Source organism: Rhinolophus sinicus, chromosome 2 (assembly GCF_057876585.1).
Source record: "Rhinolophus sinicus isolate RSI-liver-muscle chromosome 2, RSI-T2T, whole genome shotgun sequence".
Taxonomy (NCBI): Eukaryota; Metazoa; Chordata; class Mammalia; order Chiroptera; family Rhinolophidae; genus Rhinolophus; species Rhinolophus sinicus.
Window position 1 is genome coordinate 157,109,149 of NC_142502.1, and position 14,697 is coordinate 157,123,845.

General features: G+C 39.5%; 1 protein-coding gene and 1 pseudogene across 1 annotated transcript in view; one reads left to right on the forward strand and one right to left on the reverse strand.

The window, feature by feature from the left end:
- Positions 1 to 12,470, reverse strand: part of STON1 (stonin 1) — a 62,362-nt gene extending 49,892 nt beyond the window's left edge. Inside the window, exon 1 of the mRNA XM_019719166.3 lies at positions 12,388 to 12,470. The gene's annotated coding sequence lies outside the window, so the exon portion shown is untranslated. The remainder of the gene's footprint in view (positions 1 to 12,387) is intronic.
- Positions 4,117 to 4,529, forward strand: LOC109439009 (small ribosomal subunit protein eS24 pseudogene; annotated as a pseudogene).
- Positions 12,471 to 14,697: the final 2,227 nt, after the last annotated feature.

Genomic DNA, 14,697 nt, shown 5'->3' on the forward strand with positions numbered 1-14,697 from the left:
ATTATGTTTTGTTTTCATGATGCTCTTTTCCTCTCCTTAAGAACAGTCATATCTATCATTATTATTTCTGATAAGGCACCTGCAAAGAGTTCTAGGCCATACAGATTCCACAGGACCCAGACACGATTGTTGTAAAATAGGCAGAGTTTTAGGTCTTGAGAAATCCACAAGGAATACCTTCAGTTCTTCTACCCACTATGGCCGCCTCTCCTTTGTCAATTCCCTTCCCCTCCCTGCCTCTCAGGGCCTTCATGATCCCTCCTGGGGAAACCCAATCCCAGAAGTAGTTCTAGCTGTTATTTACTCCTTATATTTGGTCTCTGGGATCTTTGCATTTAAAATGTTATCTTCAATAATGAAATAAAGGGTTTTTATCTTCTTAAAGAAAGGAACACCAATAAATAAAGCAAAAAGATATTTCTGGTTAAGAGGGGCATATTTCTTAAGTAACAACATAATTATTCTATGGGATGGTTGATCAGTAGACTGGGAGGGCTACTAAGGGGTGGGACGGGTTCAAAATCAGAACGGTGGTTCAAAAGCTTTAAGGAGATTCATCCAAGAGAAATCAAAACTGATTACCAAGAAAACATAAGATATTAAGAGGTGTACCACGGCCTCTTCCTAGAGGTCTTTCTGATCAGACCTTCTGAAGCACAATCTTGGTTTGAAAGAAAGAGCAGGGCAGAGATGATGGGGAAGAGTAGCACTTGTGAGCACTAACACATGCCCTGTACTAGGCCTATCTCATTTCCTGCTATCTCACTTAATCTTCAGAACAATTTGGGGGGGCGGTAGGTTTTATTATCACTGTTTTATAGAGAATGAAACTTAGCTTCAGAAATGTGAAGTAACTTGCCCAAGGCCACTGCTATGGTCTGAATGTTTGTGTCCCCCCACAACTCATGTTGAAATCCTAACCCCCAAGTGATGGTACTAGGAGGTGGGGCCTTTGGGAGGCGATTAGGTCATGAGGGTAGCGCCCTCATGAGTGGGATTAGTGCTCTTATAAAACAGGTGTTAATAAGAGAGTGAGCTCACCCTGCTCACTTTGTGAGCACACAGAGAGAGGAGGGCTCTCTGCAACCCGAAATAGGGTCCTCAGTAGAACCCACATCTTGGACTTCCAGTCTCAGAACAGTAACACATCCATTCTTGCTGTTTATAAGCTACCCAGTCTGTGGTACTCCGTGATAGCAGCCCAAACACACTAAGATGGCCACACATCTAGTTAGTGGCAAAGCTTGGATTCAAACCCAGATCTGCCCGCCTCCGAAGTCCATTTCTTTTCCATTATCACATAGGGCTGATGTGAGGGCCAGAGGAGAAGGTCAAGGACGATTGCTGGTTTAGTTTCCTTAAAAGAATAGAGATTGTTGGGAGGGTATGGGAAAGATATGTTTGTGTAGAGTTCTTTATATCTTATAAACAGGCTTTGCTGATATCAATCAACATTCCCAGAGATGCTGTCAGCCACAAGGAAAGAATCAATTGTTCAATGTAAACTTCTCTGCACCGGTAGAGACACAAGTAAACACATATGCCAGTAGAGAGAGAGCATTGTCTCCATGACCGAAGAGGATGTGAGTTAGGATACTAGTTTGTTGTAAGAAGGTTTTACACCACGACAGAGAAGCTAAAGGACAGCATCCGGGGACTGGAGCAGCGTGTTTGGGAAATTCAGTTCTCTTCTGAACTGAGAACACGGGGACAGATAGAGAGCGCGACGCCACTCCACGGGGGCAGAGTCCCCCTGTGACGGTGATGCGAGCACATAGCACTTTCAGGGCCTCTTCCCTGCTGCACTCACTCAGCAACAGTGTAGTGCATATCCAGGGGCTAACGTATATGCATTTGCTTACTTGTGTTCTATTTTACGTATACTAAACTAAAATAAACTTTAAAATTAGTAGTTGAAAGCCTCAGTCAACATGGGGGATTGGGTTGCCACAAGAAATTACCCCTTCCAATCCAAACACTTCAAAACACTTAACAAAAATATGACAACAAAAAATATTATATAAAACATAGATAAAATAGAAATGTCCAGATCCCAGAAATACAGAAAAGTTAAAGTTAGATTAATGAATGGGAGCTGAAGCCAAGGGGCTCATGGAGCAATCCAGACCAGCTGGAGGCCTAAAAGGCTGGGGGCTATTTTAATGACACGCATGCAGTGAGGGGAGTCCAGGTGATGGCTACCTTATGCCAGGAGCTGTTAGTGAAGCACTTACAAAAGGCAGGAAGTGATAAAGGGCTGCTTCATTAGTGAAACAGGTCTGGAGAAACATCATCTGCCAATCTGAGGAAACCACAAGAAAGCCCGTCATCTGCTTGAGCAAAGAATAGAAAATTAGCTAAAAAAATTTGAAATCCAGGCTTACAACACAATGCAAGAACAAGGTTTAAATGTATACTTTCAGGTTGTTCAGGGACTGTATGCCAAGAAATTAACCAAAATGCTAGTTGGAATAGGTAAAAGCAAGAGCACCAGGAGAAGCAAATGTGAAATTGCTTCACAAGGATGTTCTAACATCTGCAGAAATAGGTTTTCTACAGAAAACAACTCCTGATAATGATATAAAACACAAGAGAAAATGAATCATTGTAAATAAAAGTCAGAAGCGGAGAAAACAAATAATCCAAAGTATATTTAAAATGTTGACAGAGATACAAAAAGGATTTGAAATTATAAGGCAAAGAGATCATATTAAAAAAAGATATAGGAAGATACCAAGTACCAAATCTAGAAATAAAAAAAAATTTACACATTGAATTAAAAAAAAAACAAAAAACAATGGATGGGTTGAACAGCAGACTAAAGACAACTGAAGAAAAATTAATAAATTGGAAAACAGAACTGAAAAAAATCACTCAGAATACAGTTGAGAGATAAAAAGATATACAGTGAGAAAGAGAAACCTCAGACACAGAAGACATAGAAGACAAAATGAGAAGGAGGTTCAATATTTGCTGGATAGATGTTCCAAAAGGAGAGAACAGAGTGTGCGGGACCTAATATGAGGGCAGGGGCTTTTGTTTCTCATGTTCATTCCAATACCTCTAGCACCTAGAAGCATTCCTGACACATGGTAAGTGCTCAATAATTATTTTAAAATAAATGTGTACAGACAACAACTGAGAAACCTTTAGATGTGAAAATACAGATGAGTCTTCAGATTAAAGGAGCACACTCAATTTCAAGTAGGGTATATAAATATAGACTATACCTGGACACATCATAATGAAAAGGCAGAATATGAAAGAAAAAAAATTCAGACAGAAAATCTCCAAGAGAGAAAAATAGACTACTGACACAAGAATGACAGACTGAAAAGAGATTTCTCAAAAGGAACAACTGAGACAAGAAGACAGTGGAATAATATCTTACAAAATGCTGAGAGACAGTATCTACTTAGAATTCTATACGTTGATAAACTATCTTTCAAGAGTGACATGCAATAAAGACATTTTCAAAATGAAACAAAACCAAAAATACCCACAATATGGAGCATATTACAACTCCAGACCTGCACTGAAAAAATGATCAATGTGAAGAAAATGAACACAGAAGTAAGGAATGGTATGCAAGAGAAAATATTGAGACAAGAAACTGGCAAAGCTAAATAAATTATGACTGTAACAAAAAAAGAAAATTAGGAATAACAATAGTAATGACTAATTGCAGGGATGCAGGGGTACGATACACAATGTGGGACTACGTCACTAAACCACAATAACCAGGATGATGGGAAGATGGGAAGATTTGACTTAAAGCCATTTCAGGCCACTGCACTGTGGAGAGGTAAACAGAGAAATTGATTCACTTTAAATTTTGTTTAATAAACACATGTTACAAATTTAAGGATAACTACTGAATGAATACAGAATTTATGTCTTTCAAAACAGTTGGCAGAAAAAAAGTAGAAATGTACAAAACTTGATCAATCTAAAGAAAACTATGAAAAAAGGAATAAAAGAAGCAACAAAAAATGGTAAATAGGAAATATAAGAACTTCAGAGAACAGAAAGAAGTCAAAAATATATATATAATCGCAAAGAATGTAAAAATTTAAACTCAATTATTTAAAAAGACAGAGTTTCAGGGCCAGCATCATGAACAATATAGTAACTATCTGGACCAGGAAGTCTATGACCAATCAACTACTTCAACAGAAACAAACAGTCATCGATGTTCTTCACCTTGGGAAAGCAACAGTACCTAAGACAGAAATTCGGGAAAAACTAGCCAAAGTGCACAAGACCACACCAAATGTTATCTTTGGTATTTGGATTCAGAACCAATTTTGGTGGTGGCAAGACAACTGGCTTTGGCATGATTTATGATTCCTGGGATTACGCAAAGAAAAATGAAACCAAACACAGACTTGCAAGACATGGCTTGTATGAGAAGAAAAAGACCTCAAGAAAACAGCGAAAGGAACGCAAGATCAGAAAAAGTTTGGGGGACTGCAAAGGCCAATGTTGGCGCTGGCAAAAAGTGAGGTGGAGATTGGATGACAGAAGGAGTAAAGATTCATCAGTGACTTTGTGGTGATTGAGCAGATTTTTCATGAGAGGACTAATAAACTAAGAACTTTAATAAACAAACAAACAAACAGATTTTCAGGTTAAAATAAAAAAGAAAATGAAGCTATATATAAATGCTGTTTCTAAGATTCACATTTAAAGCAAAATTGCAGAGATCATATAATAAAAAAGGACACACAAAAATATCCATGGAAAATAGTAACCAAGAGGAAGTAGGTATAGCAATATTAGTATCAGACAAAATATAATTTAGGCCAAAAGCTTTAATAGAAATGAAAGAGGACAGTACCTGCATATATAATAAATTTATCCAAAAGAAATAATAATCACGAATTTGCATAAACATTGATGGATTGCAAGGAGAAACTGACAAGTCCACAATCAGCGTGGGAATTGTAATACTCCTTTCTCAGAAACAGAAGGGAACTCAGAAAGCAGGCCAAAAAAATCAGGAAGGATTTGAAAAATTTTAAAAACAGTTAAAAAACTATACTGAATATTTTTCTTAATCATTAAAATGGCTTTGAAATTTTTTTTAAAAAAGCACATTAAAATTATTTAAACTAAAAAATATGTACAGAAAAAAAACAGTTAATTAGTGTGACCTATTAGATTGATATAGAATTCTGCACCCATCGAGTAGTAAATACATTTTTCTTGTAAAGCACACCTGAACTATTTGGAAAAATTGTTTATGTAATTGGACCTAAAGGAAGTCCTAACACAGAATTGCTACTATACAGACCATGTTCTTTACAAAATGCAACAGAATTAGAAAACAACAATAATTTAAACAAAGTAAAAAAAGTTTAAGAAGTTGAAAATGTAAATTTTCAAAATGAAACAAAACCAAAAATGCCCACAAGACTGAGTTAAAAAGGAAATTAAAAAAGTACAAAATATTTACAGCCAAATGGTGATGAATGTATACATATCAAAACCTGTATGATGTGGTTAAAGCAGTACTTACAGATAACTTGGTGGCCTTAAAATGCATTTACTGGAAAGCAAAAAATAAAGAAGCTAGGACTCAACTCAAATAGTTAGAAATGAAAGAATCATACAGATAAGAGGAAAAAAATGAAAATCAAAAAGTATAGATACGAAAGAAGTTGTTTATAACAAAAGACTAAGCAGACCTCTTTATGAAGAAAATGAGAGTTCACCCAAATAAACAATATTAAAATTAAAAAAGGAACATAAGATACAGGCAATATTTATAAAAACCATAAAATTATGAGTAACTTTATGCAAATAAATCTGAGAATACATGAAATAGATTATCTAAACAATGATCAAAACTGAATCAAAAAGAAACAGAAACCCAAATTCATCAATAATCATTAATAAAATTGAATTGTCTAAAACTTGAGACACATACCCTTTGTAAGCAATGTATTTTACAATACATTGTACAAACATTTTAAGGAACAGATAGTCTTTGTCTCTTACAAAGTGTTTAAGAAAATATATATGAAAGAGGAAAAGCTACCCAACTTCTTTAATGGGGCTAATATAAACTTGACACCAAACACTAGAGAAACAATATTTTTTTAAAAGAGAAAATTATAGACCAATTGTTTCACTTATGAACATTTGCAAAAACCCTAACTAAAGTACTAGCAAATGATATCCCATAGAATATAAGAACATCGATACATGTATGTATATACCAGGGATGCCAAAAAAATGTATACAAGTGGACACTTTGGTCAGCATTGCTCAAGCAGTTTTCCGTAATCAGACGTGTCTAGATGCTGATGGTAACCACTCTGAGCACCTCTTGTAATTGCAGAAGTCAAACATGACTTGTATTCATCTTTTGTTATCGGTATATATTGAGTATTACAATTTTAGTAGTTTTTTCCTTTCTCAAAATGTGTATACTTTTTTTGACACCCTTTGTGTGTGTGTGTGTGTGTGTGTGTGTGTGTGTGCAAGTATGTCTAAATATAATTAAATATACTCATAATATGTAACATATAATATTAAGAAAGAAAAATATATGATAATCTCGTAATTCACATAAAAACATTAAGGCATTACATAAAATTAACACTCAGTCGGGTAAGGGGGATCGAATATATGGTGATGGAAGGAGAACTGACTCTGGGTGATGAACACACAATGGGATTTATAGATGATGTAATACAGAATTGTACACCTGAAATCTATGTAATTTTACTAACAATTGTCACCCCAATAAATTTAATTAAAAAAAAAAAAAAAAAAGAAAAGAGGAAATTGAGATGTTCTGATGAATAAAGGGTTTTTTTTCTATAAATTATCTTGGTATATCAAAATAACCAATATGAAAACTTTAAAGTTGTTTTAAAAAATATTTTTATAAGGGGGAGATTGGTTTTGTTTTTGTTCAACATCTTTTAAAACTATAACTCTACCTTTAAAATTTGGCAGTTTCATCATGACTAATAAATTCTTACTACTATTGCTCTTAAAAAAAGAAAAAGAAGTTAATCTTTGTTTTGAAACCAAAGGCCAAAAAAAAAAAAAAAAAAAAAAAAATTAACACTCAGTCATGGTAAAACTTTTAAAATAATATTAATACAGGGAAAGTCATTAATTTAATAAAGAATATATACCAAAACCTTAAGCAAACTTCATGCTTAATGGAAAAACTTTAAGAGCCCTTATTGAAGGCAGTAAGAAGCAAGGAGGCTGCCATCACTGTTTCTATTAAATGTATTCAAGGATCTATCCGATGCAATGATACAAGAAAAAGATACGAGTCAGAAGGAAAAGACAAATTATTGTTTTGTGATTGTCTACCTGGAAAATTCAAGAATATCTACATACAGATGCTTAGATCAAGAGAAGTTAGCTGGGATGCTGGATACAAGCTCAAATTCGAAATCAGAATGTCTCTATAGGTCAGCAAATAACCAATTTGAAAATATAATGAGAAATAAAGATATTTAAAATATCAACCAAGCCTATAGGAAATAAATACAACAAGTTGGGTAAGACACTTATAGGGAAAATTACCTGAATAAAAGGTGAAGACCCAATATTGTAAAGGTGTCAGTTCTCCTGGAGTATATATTGAACACAATTTTAATAAAAATCCCAACAGGATTTTGTGTGTGTGTGTGTGTGTGCGCACACAACTAGATGAACTAACATTTAGATGAACCAGTAAAATCCAAGAAAGCCAAGAAATTCTGAAAAAATATAAAAGTATTTGTAATAGTTAACAATTACTGTGTGCTTCCTTATATGGCAGGCACTATTCTAACATTTTGCATACATTATCTCCTCACAATCATCCCTGAAGTGGATACTATGATCTATTTTATAGACAAGGAGATTGAGTAACTTGCCCAAAGTTACTTGGTACTACTCTTAGGAGTAGCAACAGATGCAGGAAGATAATGGTGTGTGTAATATCTTCCAAGTACAGAGGGGAAATAATTGTGAGTCCGGAATTATACAGTCAAACCCTCATTTGTAACAGCAAAATAAAGACATTTTCGGGAATACAAATACTTTAAAGTTTACCAAAAACCTTATGAAAGAACTTCTAAATTTAGGTTGACATGAAGAAAAATTAACTCAGAAGGAAGAAGTGCGCTATCAGAAGTAACTGCCTCCAAAATGCATTGAATACATAACACAAAAAAATGTCAGGTAGGTAAGAAAATTGGGACTCAAAGAAAAGTATAGATAGGAAATATAAGGTGTATAATAATGTTATTAGTTATTGAAAAATAGAGGCTGTTATTGAAAAATATATATACCTACTCTAGATGTCGGCCACTGAATGGGCTCTGCTTCCTTTGGCCAAATAAGAAATGGGAAACGTCAACTAAAGAATTCACAGCATCCACAAGACAAAACACACAAGTTGCTCACAAGACCTTCTTTTGGCACTGTGAGACCAGAGAGACATTTCTCATGTTTAAATGGCTACAAGATCTGGGACATTGGTCCAAGTATGATAATTTGGGGGGAAAGTCCTTGACTCTCATAATTTTTGTTTCCATAAAAAGGTGATTTAGAAGCATCAGCCTTTCAGCAATCTCTTCCTTGATGAATAAAGGAAATAAAGCCTCCTTCTTAAGGCATGTTATTTGAATGATCAGGTGTTTTAAACTTATTTATTTGTGTTTTTCCAGGACTGGTCAGCTCCAGGTCAAGTAGTTATTTCAATCTAGTTGTCTGAATGATCCGGTGTTTTAGAAAAGCCCATCCTTCTGGGATCTTTAGGTGTATTTTCGGAAGAGGATGGATAAAGGTTACCTCTGAGGGCCTGGTTGCCTGTGAGGGCACATGGTGGTACAAGATGGGTGCATTTTTTCCAGAGCTACCCCAGAATCACTCACACTGAATATTTCCACCTGCACTAAACCAGTTCACCTTGCCAACACATGGGATCACCCACATAGCTAGACTTGTAAAAAATAGATTGTTATTGTGTTTTCACAGTAATAAGCATTGAGAAGCAATAAGCTTCTCTCTTTCTCCTTCCTGTTACATGGTAAATCCTTGACCTTCCTATTCTGACATCCCATGTAACATTTAGGTAAATGGGAGCCTGGGAACTTTCCCTGCTTCTCCTACCCATCACACTCCCCTGATAATGCCAAGAACAATGTAAGCCCATCCTGGCAGGGCTCAGAAAACAGTTTGACTGATCTACTTTACAAATCCTGCCTTCTACCAGGACTGCTCCAGAATCCCATGGGATTCCTGGAACTCCAAGTTGGCTGGGAAGCCTCCAAGGAATTCTGGATGCTTATTTATGAGCACAGCTGGCTCCCTAGGGAAGGTGAGATACCTCTGGCTAAGTCTGGAGCAATTCCCAAGGACTTCTAAAGAGAAGTGACAGTGGGAGATGGGAGAGATGGGAGGCAGAGGCATTTTACAATTAATCAAAATATCAGTTCTTAGTAAAGGACAAAATACTTTCCCTTCCTTTTTCTATTTTTTCTTATAATTAAAGTAATAATAATGCATATGCAGGGAGATGGTAGACAGAGGATTGAGATGCAGACTTTGGCCACTGACCTGAATTCAAGATTTGATTCTAGCATATAGTGGCTATGTGACCTTGGCAAGTTACCCCTTTGATTCTAGTTTCTGAATCTTGTATCATGAGAATAATGATCGTATATACCTCAAAGAGTTTCAAAATGAAATACCTTATGTATGTGTTTTCCACTTATGAAATCTTAGCTACTACTATTGTAAAAAAGTTGAGAAATACAGGCAAGCACAAAGAAAATCAAAAGCACCTATAATCCCACCATCCATTTCAATGCATATACATAATTCCAATATTTTTGGATGGATTTTCAAAGACTCAGATTACAGTGCTTTCTATTTCATAACTTGCTTTTAACATTTAACACCATACCCTAAGCAGGTCCTACGTAATTCAGTATTCTTGTACAACATGATTTTAAAAGGCGACATCCTTTTCCTATAGGTTACTTGACTTCTTAATGACCCCTGCCCTCCTTCCTCTCATAGGCCCCACACCTGATGTATTTACAACTCACCTGACTCATCCACATGATAATTGGCTGCTTTCCATTGGCTCATTGGGGATGCAGCCTTCAGTCTCACCATCCAGAACACCTGCTCCTTGGGTAATGGACACTGTGCTAGCCCTCGATATATCCCCAGCGTCCAGAGCAGCCTACCTGACTGGGGCTGTACAGCAAACCCTTGTGACTGATGGCAAACCACCCAGTTTAATAAGATTCCATAAGGTGGTGCAAAACCTGAACAAGGCAGAAGGTGATTTCTCGCCAAAAAAGCATAAGGTTGATTTCGGGGCTACTAAATACACTACTAAAAAGTCTCAGGAAGAGAAAGAGACTGAAGATTTTTATTATCTTGAGTGCACTGTGTTTCTATGCAAGAGGGCCAAACAAGTTCAAAACTGAAGTACTTTCTTTTTGAATGGAAGTCACAACACTTAACTTTATCAATGACATTTTGAGACCACAGTAAAACCTTACTAATGCATACAAATGGGGAGTTGTCAAACTGAATCAGCAGAGAAAAACGCATTACACCCTTTTTAAAATAAAGGAGTTTATTTCCAGTGAACTTCATTTAAAAAAAAAGAATCTTTATTTCCATATAGTTCAATACATTGACCTGTTTTGATGGGCTGTTCAGAATCTGATCTGATACATATGTTACAGCCACACTTATTGTTTGTACAGAAATGGGAATGGCTAAAATTCTTGAGAACAGAGTTCTCCCTAAAAATAATAAAAGTTCAAAGCCCGCCTGTGAACCTGCTTACAAAGCTTACTCCTTAGGAAAGCCTTTACTTCCTAGGTCATGTGGAAGCAAACCCCTGTTACCCCTGTTGTCCCCTGTTGCCCCATTTCTGAGTGAGTGGGAAGAGGCTTGCAGTACCAACCCAGATAAATCCCTTAAAAAAAAAAAAAAAAAAATCTGCGGATTCCAGACTTGACCTGTCCAGACCCATCTGAGAATTAACAAGCTCCTTCTAAGCACCCAGAGAACTAGGCCTGTCATGGAAACACTGATTCAACCATAATGAGAACAGACATAAAACCACACAAATGAACTAAACATTCTTCTACCCAATCAGAATCAAGTTGAAGCAACAGCCTCAGGGGTAAAACAAGTGAGGCACTTTTTTCTTTGTGGTCCTGCTCATTTAGCCTCTTCCATTGCCTTGTTTTCACAACTCCTGTTTATGAGAAAGTGGGAGTGGGGAATGGAGAGCTAGCAGGAGGGGAGAGAAATGCAGAGGGAGTATGCCAGGCTGAGGAATGCCAACAAACACTGCGGTTTCTGTCAGGCAAATTAAACTTCTAGCCTGGGGGAGGCCATAATGATCTGTTTGAGGTAGTCTGAGAACAAGTTTTACTGAACTCCCATCTCCCACTAAAACAGTTATGAGTGGAATGAAGTCTTTACTTTCCAAAGATCAAGTTCTGCACAGTATTTTTAGCAAGTATTGTTTTTATCTTTCTTCTTTTTCTTTATTATTTTTTCTTGGGTTCTTTTTTTCTCTCCCAGAATTAGAAAGGCTATGTGAAGTATCATTACTATTGGAAGAAAACAGAGTTGGAGAGATTTTTTAAAAAGATGCCAAACCAACACAAACTGTAAAATCCTAAGAAGGAATATACAGTATTTAATTTCCCCTTGGACCTAAAAGGTACAGTGTGTGGGTGCTGGGGTCCCTACACCAAATCCCAGTGACCGTCATTCCTGCTGGAAATGTCTGGGCAACTGTGGAGGCCGCCGTAGCTGTAGCCCCTGGGCCTGGCTTATCGCCTTCTAGGGCTGCAGAGAACCCCAGGCTGGAGACACCAGCTGTAGCCAGAGCCTAGAGGACACAGCAAAGGGGGTGGTGGGTGGCAGCAGCACGAATAACGGGAACCAGGAATAAGGAAGGTGAGAGTTCTGGAGGTGGGATGGTCCAGATCCCCCAGGGAGGATAAAGGTCCCAGGCTGGTGACTCAGGTCAGGAAGGCCGGAGCGCGCGTGGGTTTGTACGAGCCCCCCGCCCCCGCCCTCGGAACCGAGCCTAGATTCTTTTCTTTGCTTTACGAGTTTTCTTTTTCTTTAGACCAGGACCCAGCACCAGAGCTGAGATGCGGAGGGGAAGCCCCGTCGGGGACACCCCTCAGGCCCTGAGCAGCTCTGGGGCAGCGAGGGCGGTGTAGGGGAGACCCGGCACAGCGCGCCCGGCGTCGGGCCAGCAGCACAGGAGATGCCCACGTTCCAGGGCGCCCGCGCTCCCCGCCCGCAAACTTCCCCCCACCCTGGAGAGGGGGCTCCCCATGCCTTCCCGTCTGTCCCCTGGGGCTGCTCACTCACGGGCAGTGGCGCTGGGACTCCGACTCTGGCCGCCGCCATCCACACCGGGAGGAGGGGTGGGAGGAAGAGGGAAAGAGGCGGGGGAGAAGGGGGCGGAGGGGGAGGGCCGGGAGCCTACTGGAGGGGAGGGCAGGGGAGGGAGGGCCCGCCACTCCTCAGAGACTCGCTCTCCGATCCCTACCCCACCCTCTGCTTGGTCCCCTGACGGATCCCCCGTTCTCTCCTCACTCTCTTCCCGCCCTGGATGCCCCAAAGTTTTTCTGGTGGTGTCAGATTCTCCATTCTTCCTTCCCCTGAGTCTCCAGCCCCCAATGTGGGGGGCGGGGGGAGGGGCAGTATATGAGTTACATTTAGTTGCCCCTCAAAGCAGATGCTGGCTGGCCCCCTTGGCAGATCTGAAGGCAACCTGCACTCCCTAGGACTCTGTCGTCGTCTCTGAGTGGTGCGATAATGGGCTGGGGGGTACTTTTCGGTCGTGCTTTCCACGTTGCTTCAATGAGTTTTGTTGTTTGGTTGGTTGGTCGGTCGGTTTTGTTTTCTGTTGTGTGGGGAGAACTAAAGTATTTGTGAAGCCTCTATTGAGTGCCTCCTCTTTTCCCTTCAGGTGGGACCAGCCCTGGTCGCAGGGTAAGATGAAAGGTAAAGATGAAACCTCACCTTCCTGAGTGGGTCAGTACTCAGGAGGGGGAGGACACAGGGTGGTTTAGGGAAGGGCAGAGCTGTGTGGATGGGGCAGGAGGTAAATATTTACAGATGCCTCCTGTGTGCCGCCTGCAGAGAGAGTGCAGAAGAGAAGGGGAGTTGTCCTCTGGGGAGAGGTTAGAGGGTGGCTTCTAGTCCCTCCACTCCATCACCTGCAGGCAGCTAGTGACAGCAAATCACTTGGCATCTCCGCCTCTTCCAAAAGTGGGACTGCCTCCCTGGGAGCGAATCAGAACAAAAAGAGAGGATTTGCCCCTGTCTTTTACTCTGGAGGGACACCCAACCCCAGAGTGGGAGGCTTGAACTGGGTTTGAACGGACTCAGAAGGGAGAAAAGGGGGGTATTCTAGGCCTTGGGTCATGGAGCTTTGGAGGCTGGCGAGACTGGAAGCCTTAGGGAAACTGGGAAATGCTTGGATGGGAAGGTGTATCTGGACATGAAGCAGAAAAAGGAAATCCATGAAAATTTTTAAGCAAAGGAATATTTTGATCCAAGAGGTGTCTTACTCGCTTTTGTATTCCCAGAGCCTTGCATACAGTAGGCACCAGTCAATACTCGTGGCCTTAAAATGGTGATTGGTGTTAACAGTCTGAAAGATGAACTATCAGCAAACAGAGGGCTTGGGCCCAAGGAGAGGAGTTAGGAGGCACTAGTGAACATCTCAACTTGAAGTGCTCTGCCTGAAGGGTAGCAAGGAAATGAAGAAATTCTGACTAAATACTTCCTTGTGTTTGCATAGCAATGTGATTCTCTTTTAAATGCTCCTTCAGGTGCAGTCTTGTTTTTGATTTTGGAGTTCCTTGGTGAAACGGAAAAGAAATTCAGCATCCTATTCAATCTTCAGCCAGTGTTAAGAACTTGCACTGAGGGCTCTGAGGAAGGAAACATTCAGGCAGGGCCCGGCAATGCCTGAAGTCACACAGCCAGGGTCTATTTAGGAAACTTTTATTCTCAGATAAAATTTCTAATTTTGTTTATCCTTAAGACACCCTAAACAAACAGAAAAGGACACCAGGTCCTCCTCACTTCCCCGTTTCCTGGGAATGATCAAGGGTTGAGGAGGGAGTTGAGAGAATAGGAAGTCAACTGACTGGTAACTTTTCACTCTTCTATAGAACTAGACAGGTACTGAGCCTGAGACATCGTTCTCGCAAGGAGCTGAGAGACCACGGCCATTCATCCTCAGCTGTGACCTCATTTTACTCCAGGCCCTGCAGTTTTCCTTGCTCTACTCTAAGTAGATCCTCAGATGATATCATTCTCCTTTGTATTAACAGGTTTTCCCTTCCTGGCAGCCTTTTCATGGAAAACCACTTAGAATTTCCTCACTGTTTAACAAGAGGTCCCCAAAGTATCTATAGATATGACCCAGTAGATTTAATGTGGAATTCCTCAAACTCAAATCGGCTGAAGCTGTCTGGAATCAATTAATATAAACTCAAACCAGTTTGCAGAAATGCCCGATTTGAAAGGGGATCAGGTTGGGAAAAGTGAGGACTTCAGATTTAGGACAATTTAGCCCTAAAGGCTTGATAAGAACATTCCTCTCTAAAAACTTTACAACAGCTCTATTTATATTGCAATATTCATTCGAGATAGTGAGGGCTT